Source organism: Python bivittatus, unplaced genomic scaffold (genome assembly GCF_059951505.1).
Source record: "Python bivittatus isolate LINGU-HERP-01145 unplaced genomic scaffold, Pbiv_v1 ctg000070_np1212, whole genome shotgun sequence".
NCBI lineage: Eukaryota > Metazoa > Chordata > Lepidosauria > Squamata > Pythonidae > Python > Python bivittatus.
In genome coordinates this window covers 14340205-14352640 of record NW_028277034.1, presented here as the reverse complement: position 1 = coordinate 14352640, position 12436 = coordinate 14340205, and the positions used below count along the sequence as shown (strand labels likewise).

The window sequence follows — 12436 nt, the reverse complement described above, 5'->3', positions numbered from 1 at the left end:
TGTCATTATTTATTCTAATATTAAGCAGAGGTATTTCATCTTTCTCTCACTGGCGCCAAGATTTTAGCAGATAAAATTTCAACACATCCAGAAGACACCAAGTTAAAGAAGGTCATGTTAGCTGATTAAAAGCACACATAAAATCATGAAGTATGAAGAATATTAATGCTTCTGGAGGGTTGTTTCACATGTGATATTCTCTTCCATATTGGGCTACATTGGTATAATGGGAGTGAAAACTCAACTTGAAATCATTACTTGGCCATGAAGCTTACTAAGTGGCTTTTGGTCAGTTATTGTGACTCACCCAAACATGAGATGCATGGAGTGGAGGGACAGAAGGAATCTGGTTCAGCACCTTATAATGCATAATATAAATCTAATATCTGTTCAACATTGTGCTTACATCAGAAGTATATAGTTCCTATTATGATGTATACATATGTGTATGTATGTATGTATATGTATATATAGGACCTGGCTTCTATTTTAACCTAATTTAATTTATTTAATTTAGGCACCATCTGACTCCAGACTGATTGTGGATGGTGTACAATGAAACCAACCAAACAAATTCTAGTATTTCTAGCAATTCTGGCAGGTTGGGCATGTTACGGATCCTGTTAGCCAAGGAATGTCAGCTGGCAGGGACTAGGAGACGTGCCTTCTCTGCTGTAGCCCCTGCCCTCTGGAATATTCTCTCTTCAGAGATTAAGATAGCCCTGACTCTGTTGGCCTTTTGTAAGGCCATGAAGACCTGGTTATGTGCCCGTGTTAAGGGCCCCTTTTCTTGGCTATATTAACATCTATGGCAATAGTTTTATTCGGTGACCATATACATTTATTTGTATTGTTTTAATTGTTTTATGTTTTTATGATTATACGCCGCCCAGTCACTTGCTGAGATGGGTGGCTATAGGAACCAATCAATCAATCAAATAAATAATTCTGGGTGGTTAACGTCAAACAACTGATTTTTTTCTGTGCAATCTCAAGTGATGATATAATCCAGTCTTCCTCATCTGATATCCTCCAGATGTGGGAATGATTATAGGAATTGATTATGGATAATTATTGGAGTTGAAATGGAACTCATCTGAAGAACAAAAATTTGGAAAGGTGGGTTTGTATGTAGAGACATACATACATACATACATACATGGAAAAGCATCACATACCATACTAAGCAAAATTACATACAGCACATATATTTCATGTTTTTTTCGGTTTTCTGCATTTCTTCTCATTATGTACTAGTCCTGTTATTATATGTAATGAATTATCTTAATAGGTTTTTGTTATTCTGATTAACTATAAAATACCTGATCACTTTATCAAAATTGGCATGATGGCCTGTGGAATAGTATAGGCAGTCCTGAACTTTAAAATGTAGCAAAGAATATTTCAGATGTGTAGATTGTAATTCTGAAATACTGTTTTATGAACTCGGTGTGAGACAGGAGAGAATGAAGACTCAAAAAACCCAGTTGAATAGAAATTTAAAGTTGGTAGTTCTGTCTATAGGTAAGTCCCACATTTTGCATTCAGCCTTCATTCTGAATCATAGGTATTGTGGATCACACTTTTTTTTTCTTGTCTAGACATAAATCACAATAATTTTGATCATTACATTTTAAATTTATATCATAGGGCTTGTAAAATGCCACCATTTCTTTGAGCTGAGTTTGGAGCAAAAGATTTTGTTGGGCATATGCTGAGTACCACTATTGTGTTCAGATTTGATACAAAATATTGTTGGTTTCTTGTCTGAGAAACATATGTTATAGTTCAATCATAAACTCATAGTCTGTTGCTTAAATAATAGGATTACTAATGTATAAACCAGAAGTCTGATAACACTTGGGAAGAGAACATACGCCAACCAGTCAGTGCTGATTATGGGGATTGTAATTCGCAGTGCTCTAGGCTCAGTTCAATGGAGGTAGGTAGTTGGGGGCAATGACAGTGGGGGAAAAAGCCAGAATTTTGAAAAGTACTGAGTTATAGTACATTTTTTCCTGCTTCATTCTTCCTATAAATGGAGACTCACCAGGATGAAAAAGATAACCGTTGCATTTCAACTGGGATGCTTGGTTTTTCACTCTATTAACTGAGTTTGAAGCCAGGACTTGAGGTTGTCCCAAAATTCCTGACAATTGAGAGTAACAAGCTAGGAGTTTTCAGGCCCCGCTTAAGATTTTTAATGCTGCTAAGTTGCTGGCCATTGAAGTGTGCTTATGAATAATATACCAGAACACTTTAGATTTTTTTACTTATTGTTTTGTGTGAAATGTCCAATTAAGAGTGGGTGACAAGCCAAACTAAGAGATGTTATAACTGGAGGTGACAAGAAGGGAAAGTTGGCAAATGTAGTTCCTGACCCACGGGCTGAGAATTTTCATTTCTCGTAAGACAATTGCAGAGACAATGAAACAGGACCACTTAACAATGCTTCCTGCTTTATTTATTGTTTGGCTTGCTTACATCTTAAATAACTCCAACAGATAACTCTGTTTACTTTGAGAATCAAAACAGTAGATGTTTTCAAGTCATGTTTAAAGGACTGTGATAGATTGTATAGTTTTTTATGCATAGTCTTGTATATCAGGCACTCAGCCTATAGAAGATGTAAGGAAGGGGTGTTAATATTGGTGGTGATGGCTTCTTTTGCATATACTTAGTCAAATAGAAGCTGTGTTATGCATGTTTCTGCATATGTATATGCATGTATGTAATTTCATTTCATTAGTTTGCTGTAAACCTGATAAAGGGTAGCTGAATGTTCAGACTGATGGGACCGAAAAGTATTTCATTTCATGTGACATGCAGGATTACCAACATTCTGTTACTGATACTTCAGTCGCATGTGCAAGTCATCATTAAATACTGAAGTTTATTTTATTTATTTTATTTATTTATTAAATTTCTCACCCACCCATCTCCCCCCAATTACTTTACTGTACAATTATACTTGTTCTTCATTTCAAATTGAAACTCAAGGGTATAAAGATTTGAAATAATCCCACTTCAATTTCAAAAAAGATACAAGCCATTCTGAATCACAAAAAGCATAAATATGTTAGTATCCATGTTCCTTGCATTTAAAAATTACATTGGATGAAATCTGTAGTGATCATTTAGCTTTACTGTATCATTTCTTAAGGCTTTAACATTATTAGAATCAGTAGGACTTTCCAATTAATAAGTCAGTTTAAAGTACAGTTTACCTTGTTAATCAAGTTAGCCAACATTTATTGATAACTTGTTTTGCAGTTGACTTAATTTACTTTCCAGTTCATTAAAAACTGAAATCTGGTTCTTTTTCTTCCTTGTTGCACAGAATTACAGTAAAGGGGAGATTTGAGAATCTGGGAGTGCACCCAAGATATTTTCTACTCATTTACGTGATATGAAACTATGATTTAAAGTTTCCATATAAATGCTGTTACCCATTTAGTTATTCAAACACTTTTTTACAAATGATTATTTTTTCATGCATGTATTGAATATATTCTGCAAGAAATTGTTTTAAAGGAGATTGAATTCTAGATTATGTGGGCCAGCAAACAGTAAGATATAATAGTTCTTACATTGCTTGACCTTCCAGAGTTTCAGTAACTCAGCTGGCACTTCTTAATCTCAGTTTGAGACGTGTGTTTCAAATACTTTATGATGTATAAACACTTTTCATTATAAAATGTGTATGTTAAAGCTAGGTCCTGGAATTTTAAACATTTGAAGATCAAATAAGTGATGAAGTTACAGCTGTTTTATTTCACTATGGATGGTTTTGAGAAAAGTTAGTTCATACTTACATTCAGTTATAATAACTAAATTTGCTACAGATTAACAATGTCAATTAAGGCTTGATTTATACTGGAGAAAGACCTTATGGGAAGTCATTTAACATGTCTAAGTTTTCTATGTATCACTGGTCTCATATAAATGTACTCACAATTTGTGTGCAGTGTAATATGCCAGAAGTGTACACTTCTATCAGTTGCTGATGTATTGCTAAATTAAAACATAAATGGATGAGTGCATTGGAATATGTCCAGATGTATAAAAAGAGATTCTAGGGGTAAGAAATTTCCTGTGGTCTGCATCCTTGTTATATTCATAAAAGTTTGAAATACTTTTTATCTGAATTTCAAGACATATCTATGCTGGTATTTTACTAAGATCATGGCCACAAGTGCACATATTTGCCTCATAGTTTATTTGCCACATCTGTTGAGGTTCTTGTCACCTCTACCTTCTTGGCAAATTATGATCTCAGAGTTCTAAAACTTGCTGTATTATTAGATAATATAGGACTATATGAGTTCTTCATCACAAAGTATAACATCTGTGAGTTTGCTTTCTCAAATTTTTGTGTAACACCTCTATTAAAAAAATCAACAACCTTGGAAACTCTGTTTTAAAAGTTGTCTCACTCATGTACTAGTGAATGCATGTAGCACTACAAAAATGCAGTGAATGTATAACAACATCTATAACTTCAGGTTGGATTTAAAAATGGCTTCTACCATTCAAATTGCTTTTGCTCACATAAATATACCTCTAGTACCAAGGATGTACTGGTCTATAAAAGCTAATGTGTTTTTTCTCCTATTTATGTTGGAGAATTGCTGAGAAGGACAAATGGCACTTGAAAGAATGATAATTACCTTTATAGGGCTTTTTAAATGTCAGTTGGTTCCAGTATAGCCGAACTCTTAGTTCAAGTATACACATTTGACATGTTGACAGCCTGTTGAATTCCCAAAGCTTTCTGCAGGAGAGCTGACAGTGATTTTTTTATTTTTTTTAAGTGCAACTCCCTCTTATCCTATTTGTTCTGGAATGCTTTCTCAATTAAGAAAATGTTCATAGTGTTTGCCTAGTATGACCAAAGACTCTGAATGGACCACAGTTGTCAGAGTAGCTGTTGGCCAGACCTTTAGAAATGCTGAGCACCCTGAACTGAAAATAATGAAGCTAGAATCAATAATTTTTAATCCATTTAATTGTAATTTGCTTCTGGTTAACACATCTTTCTGCTTGATACTGGAAGTGTTACAAATAAATCGTTTGCTTTTATTTATCAGTGAGACAGATTATCTACACTTATTATTCACTGAAGTACAAATAAGATGGTAGCTGAATCATACAGTACAAACTACCAGTGCTGACTTTCTAGTAGTTGTAAAACAAAGTTCTATTTCTAAAGGAAAAGTAGAGCAATAATCTTAATTCCAGTTATCTGTTTCCTTAAACAGTGATGGGCAAAGCCTACCACTAGAGTTGGGTTCAGTTTGTAATTGGGCTTGGTAAAATACAGGACCCTCTGAAATAATATTTCCCAATTCTCATCATGTTAAATCAAACCCTGCCATATTTCTACCTTAATTAGGAGTACTGTGTGCTCTGATTCCTCCACCAATATATTACTTAGACCTTCAAAATAACTCTTTTGCCCTCCCCCACCCCCAGACTGGAAGTGCCAGATATCTCTCTTTCTTCAGAGCTGAAGAAGGTGAGAGGAAATGGAACTCTGCTCCTTACCAATTGTACTTATTAATTTGAAATATTTATATACCACTCTGTTTAATGTTTACCCCAATATAGTTTATTCAGTGAAATTAAAATTAAAAGATTTGAGCTAAAGAACACCTTGCAAGTTGTAATGCTCTCTGTGTATGTAGGGCAAGCGCATCAAGTCACCAAGGTTCATATCCTTAGTCAATACTTTATTAAGTATTATACACCCATTATTTATCTGGACAGCAGCATTATAAAGAAAACATGTTTGGTATATAGTATGTATTAAGAACAGTATTAATATGCATGTATGTATTAAGAATTGATACAAGTGCACTGAAATAATTATATGATTATAATTATCTACCCTCTGGATATATCAGGACTGCAACTTCCCTAATCTGGAGTTTTAGAGGGCATCAGGTTGAGATAATTATATATTTAATACAAGATAGAAGTTTCCAAAAGAATCCATATTTTATTCATAAGGGGAAAAATCTAAGACAATGAAAATGCTACTGCTCATACTGTGGTTAGTCACAATGACAAAAATGATAATGCTTATGGTGATGTCATGATGCAAATTCCACCTTAAATGTTTGTGTGCTGATGTGTGGCATAGCTATGTAAACTGAGGTTGTGTTGTGATGTCATAATGCATGTTTCATCACATACAAACACACCCCTGCAGATACCAGTGCTGATAATGTATATATTTTATTCTTTCTGCTTTAGATGGTAGAGTGGCCATTCTCAAGATTTGTAATGCTTGTTTTATGTTACAGGAATGTTACTTTACCACAGTCAGTTCTTCAGAATGGTGAAGATTACTGTGGATTAAATTTATATTAACATCAGGAAGTCTGACTGAAATTGGCTAAATCTTGGGTTTATTCACCCTAAGAGAAAACATTGTAGAATGTGCTAGAGAGAAAATATGCATTTTAAAAACAAAACTTTCTTAAATGTTGAGGCTTTCCTCTGGGGAAAAAACTTTTGCAGTTCATTAAGAATGTTGAGGGAGAAGATAACTGTGAATACCCTTTACCCCCAACAAACAGAAGAAATTTTAAAATTTCTCTGCTTCTTGGTATATAATTGAAAGAAACGCTTGATTCCTGCATCATATTAAGGCATGTTTTAACTTTAGTTTATTGAACAAGCTGTATCAGCCTGGTTGATAGAATGCTTATGCCATAAACTATGAGTTAACAAACCAGAATGGGGAGGTCACTAATTAAGCTAAACCAAACCACATTATTGCTTAATACAATGTGAACTCAGCCAGAGAGAAGGGCTACTGCTGATAATGGTATCTTTATTCAGCCAATACTCATAACAACATATGGCTATAGTAATGTTCAGGTGTTTATCAAACTGTGTATAAATCTCGGGAGAGAACAGGCTGAGCATGCAGTTCTGCCCCCACTTCTACCACTCTCCACATGTCCAAAGATTACTGTACTCATGTTCACACGAAAGCCAGTGCAGTTGTTTGCATAATAAAGCTGGATTAACCGAAAGCTGTACTTGAAGCACCACCCATTATAGCTGTCTTGTACATATCTTGCCTGAATGTATGGAAGTTGGAGCAGCAGAGTGCGACTGCGTGCATGGCCCCATCTTCTCCCCACTCTGAACATTCCATTCTCAGAGGCCCTTTTGTCACTGCAACTTCAATCTATGGTATATTTCAGTATCCAAAAGATTAATTTTGTTTGGAATAACAGACTTGAAATATAATGGTGCCATGTAGTTCTCATCTGGTAATAAACATAGCCTTTGCACTGACCTCTTAATAGATGAACTAACCAAACTTCCTGCCTACATAGAAGCTAATCTGTAATCTGACAGAAAAAGTAAAATATCTTCATACCTTGGCCATAAAAGCTCTATCTGCAGTATATTCAACATAGGATTTTGTACTTGTATTGTTGGGAAGGAGAATATAAGTTTGAAATTAGCCATGGCTAAAAGTGGAGAACTGTTTCCCCAGATAAGAATATTCTTATCTTTCAAAAGTATCTTTTGCCCTATATTTTGATATTAGGTCTTTTAATGTAGCTCAAATTGCAAACAATTAAATTTAAAAAGCAATTATGAAATCAAAAAGCAACATGTTTCCTGGCTAAGATTGCTTTAACAAGGAAATGCTATAAATCTTTGACATTTTATTGGATTCCAATCATGAATTAAAATATATGTAGACATCCAGAAATCTGCTTGCCAGGAGCCAGTTGTCTGGTGAGCCAACACCCAGTACCACATGGCTCCCTATCATAGAGGCCTTATTTCCAGTGCATTTTTGAGCAGATTAAGAAGTATCCCAACTTCTTCCCAAACAGCACACAAGAGATACTGTGTTTTAAAATATTTTCTTTACATTGAACAAATGGAAGAAGATCTGTTCCTTTCTTAGTTCTGTTACCTACTTGGGGATTTTTAATGCAGAATGGGGATTGTAGTTCCTCAGCTTCTAAATACCCTGAATTGTTAGTTTTATGCAAGCTTTAGACCTCTTCCTGTTGGATGACATTTTTTAAAAAGGGCAATTTTGTTGTAGTACTGTATTAGCTATATATGTATTGTTCCTGTTACCACCATAATGGTAACTGCTTGTAAACAGAATGTAAACAGTATGATTGGGTTTTTTGCAAATGTTTGTAAACATTTTGTTTTTAATAGGGTTAAATAGGTAAGTCATCTTAATTTGATAAACAAATTCCTTTCATGCTTTATATGCATGAAAAGCATTTACAAGTAGTCTAGATACCATATTCTATACTGCTGGTTTTTCCACAGCAACTGTTCTTTATGTATGGATGTCTGAAGAACATATCTATATGTGAGCTTTGTTTATGCATAGAAGTGTCTTCTTTAAGGCACCCCTCCAGTTGTATTAAGCAGTGCCCTGTTGGATTGCACCCCTGGCCCATCTAGTCCAACAGTCTGTTCTCACAGTGGCTAACCAAACTGCACAAAGGAGCCCACTAGTCTCCTAGTAAATGGCCTTCAGAGACAGTCACCCTGCCATCAAGACAAATAGCCACTGATCCATTGACTGTGGGTGCTTGCAGATAGCGGTTCAGAGATTGGTGGTTAGTCCAATTGCACATCCTTAGGGTGATAGGATTTTAGTTTCCTTTTAGTTTCCACAGATGTGTGCATAAGATCACAGCTTTGGAATAATTTGCCTACTGCCACTTTTTCTGAATGATCTGGCTAAAGATTTATATAAAGCTAAATGGATTTTTGCATTCTGCTGTACTTTATTAATTTGACCGTAACAAGGCAAAGTGTTATTTAGAAGCAATATTTAATAATGGAAAGGCAGGGACATAAGAATATGTGCAGTATCAAAAAGTTATTAAGTGAATATATGTGTAAAAGAAACATGAAGCTAGGCTAAAAAATAGAACTGAATAATATGGCCTTGCCAATTGTTGCAAGCATGATTGTGCCAAATTTTAGTTGGGCAGGAAAATAACTTTTCAAAAGAAAATACTTATTTAAACAGGATGTCGAGGAACATTGCTAATTCCTGCTCTTGAGAACAGGATGAAGCATGATGAAGCATTTCTTTGCAGAAATGAGAACTTTTTAGACTCTGTAAAAGTGAAAGCTGTTGAAAACTGGATAAAATATATAAACTGTGCAGAGCTATGCTATAGGGTAAAATATCATTGCAATAATATGAGATTTGACCATTGCAGTTAGCTGCAGTTCTACAGTTAAATATTAGTTCTCTCAAACGGAAGAGGAAGAAAAAGAAAGGCAGGATTGACAAGAAACAGCAAAGATATACTTTATATCTTTATAGGGCCTCTATACATGTAGTGTTTCTATTGTTCTGTGCCCCCAGTGCTTTTGGGGTTTGGCATTTCTTCTGCAGCTGAGCAAATGAATTTCCAGAAACTTTGTGAGAGGAGTTCTGCAGCATTAATAGTCAAGCAGCCAGCTGGGTAGTTTGCCAGTGACAAGAATTCCCACCTTACAGCTCCTCAGCTTTCCCCTTTTACTGCTGAAGCCAAGGCACTATGAGGCTTGACCACCATTTCACTGTGCCTTTTAAGCAGCGCTTCTTCCACTGAAGCCAAGACATGTGGCCCCTAGCCACCATTTCACTATACTACTTAATGGCAGCTTTGTTTACTTCCTTGGGATTGCAAATACAGAGGCAAAGGCAGAAAGCAGGGCCAAATGCTGGCTGCAATCTCAGTTTTGCACCTTTCTGTTAGACAGCTGGAGGGAGCATTTATCAGCTTATGGGGAGTACTGAATGTGTCTGAAGGTCTGAAGTAAGAAGGTGAAGCTGGATGCTGTGTGGAAGCGCCTGTAATTTCACACACTAGAACATGAAAACGCTGGTAAGAGCGGAGATGTACAGTGATTTCAGATGAAGACAAATTGCTTCTTAAATGTGCAATTGTAAGTGTTCCTGTTAAGAATAAACTCTGTTGAACAAAATAGTTAAATAGGGAATGTGTTTCCTTATTCAAACAGCTTCCCTGATATGTTGGTAAGTGCAATTCCAAGTGTGTGTTTTCTATTTTTTCTTAAGAGACTATCAGGCTTTTAAGATTTTCAGCACCCATTTGTTCTAGATTGCCAACATCAGTTGGGTAGCTGGTTTTAGTATGCTGTTTGTTTTTTTTATTTCAATTTTATTGGTGATCTTGAGTGGAGTATAAATTTATGGATTAGATTAATGAGATGGGATTTTGGCTGTTCCTCAGTATCACAGGCAACCTGGTACATCTTGTCCTGGATTTCAACATCAATAATCAGAGTATAATAGCTATTCATAATTACATATTGTGTATGGACCTCATGAAGAAGTAACCAACTGAAGTTAAATGGAACATTTGAAAATTCAGTTGGGAAAAAAGTATCTGTAGCAATATTTATTATTACTGACTGAGGGAGAACCTTTTGCATGAATCATTTCACTGCAATTCCTTGTTAATTTTGTTCCTGTTTGGGAGAATGTTCATATCATCTTGCAATAAAATCATTCCTTCCCTGAATGCAGATGTCATATTTTATGGCTGCCAGAATTTTCATAACTCTTCTGAGAGAATACATAAAGCACTCTCCCCCATTTTATGACTGCCTCCTTAATAGTAAACTTTAACTCAGTCAGTGGCGGCTATACATCTTTAATTATTCACATTTGTGCTGAAAAGATGTAGATACTCTTATTTAAAATGGCCTTTCAGCTAAGAGGAAAAGTTTATTTTTGGAAAGTATAATCAGACTGATGTAATAATCTGATAAAAGGTTCAGTGTTTAGCCTGGTCCAAGTTTCATCCCCAGCTATTACTGGAAAATCCTAGTATATATCCTCACCATCATTTCTTTAGTTTTTAGAACATCTATTTATGTACTTCTTAATCGGTTGTTGAAGCTGCCCGACTCTGGGCAGCTAACAAATAAAAATAGTATATATAAAAATGATCATAGCCTACCAGTAGAATAATACAACCAACTATAAAAACCAAAGTTAACTAATGGAAACACTACAACCACCCTCTCCCAAAGTTAGTTATTTGTAAGTTGGACCAGATATAGTTTCATTGTAAATGTTTCTAAATCAGCTTGCCATTCAGGCAAGATGGGCTTTGATGCTATTGAAATGTCACAAGATTTTAATGTATTTTGCAGGATAGAAAAATAATAAGCTTAGGAATATGGCATACTTGTTTACCAATAAAACACTAGACAAATTATGTATAAATGTTTGTTACATCTTTATTGTAGCGTTCATGTCTTTTCAGAAAGCAGTGCTGATGTCTAATGATAGCATCTTAGTTATTAAACCAAAATAGAGTTGTTTTTCAGCTCACATGTATTCTGCTATGTTTTATTTTGTAAAGAGCTGAGTTACTTGGGTCCAATTTCTGCTTGCTGCATATCAGCACTATTTCTTCATTTGCTTTCTATACACTCAAAACTTATTGATGACAACTAAACTCTCTGAATTCATTGTCCAAATAGTTTTTCTGGTTCATTCTTGAATTTTCACCCAATTTTGTGTCAGCAGTGAGCTTCATATTTGCCACTTTGGTTCACCTTATCTAATCCTGAAAAGACAATTCAGTGAGTTTTGTGCTTCTTGAACAAGGAAAGTTAGTTTTAATCTTTCTTTTTTTTTTTTTAGTAAAGTGTTTACTCTCCCTGTGGACAGTTACAATCTTTCTGAAAACTTGCTCAGTTTTGAATAAACTTGTCATTCAGTGTGCAGGATTCCCAAGCATACAACTTTTGAAAAATCTGTTAGTAGGGTGAAATATATTTATTCAGTTTATATCATCCCTTGTTTGCTCAAATGAGCACCCAAAAGAGCCAACAACATTTGAAACACAGTACAAATTATTAAAAACAGAGTGAACGCTAAAATTAATTTAAAATTTGAAAGAATTGCATATTTATGGATTTTCTAAATCCTAAGAGTTGTAGCCAGTACAATTCTCAAGAGAACGCATTGCCTGAGAGCTATGCATGAGAAGGCCTACTTTTGCATGCCAGATAGTTGAGCCTCTGACAATAGGGACATTTTCAGGCTTCCCTTTTCATATTTAACGACTAGGAAGATTTGTAACAAGCCAGATAGTCCATACATGTTTAGCACTTAATATCAACTTCCTATCTAGTGTCTTTCAGAAAAAATATTTTACAATATGGAAAAACATATTGGGAAAGCAACAAAGGCTGTTCTTTGTGGATGCAGTGAACACAGAGAAATAAGCAGTCTTCACTACATCAAATTCCATAGAGTAGGAATTCAGTTAGTCTTTCTTTGAGCCCTCCCAAGATTTCTGTGTTTTGAAGAGAAACATTTTTTTCTTTTTCTGTTTTAAATCCCTCCTGAGACTTCTCTCATTTGCACTCTAGGTTCCCCCCCCCCATCTAT

At 35.1% G+C, this 12436-nt stretch overlaps 1 protein-coding gene across 2 annotated transcripts in view; it reads left to right on the top strand.

The window, feature by feature from the left end:
- The window catches only part of PALLD (palladin, cytoskeletal associated protein), a 238671-nt gene that overhangs the window by 114464 nt on the left and 111771 nt on the right, over positions 1–12436 (top strand). The window lies entirely within an intron of this gene.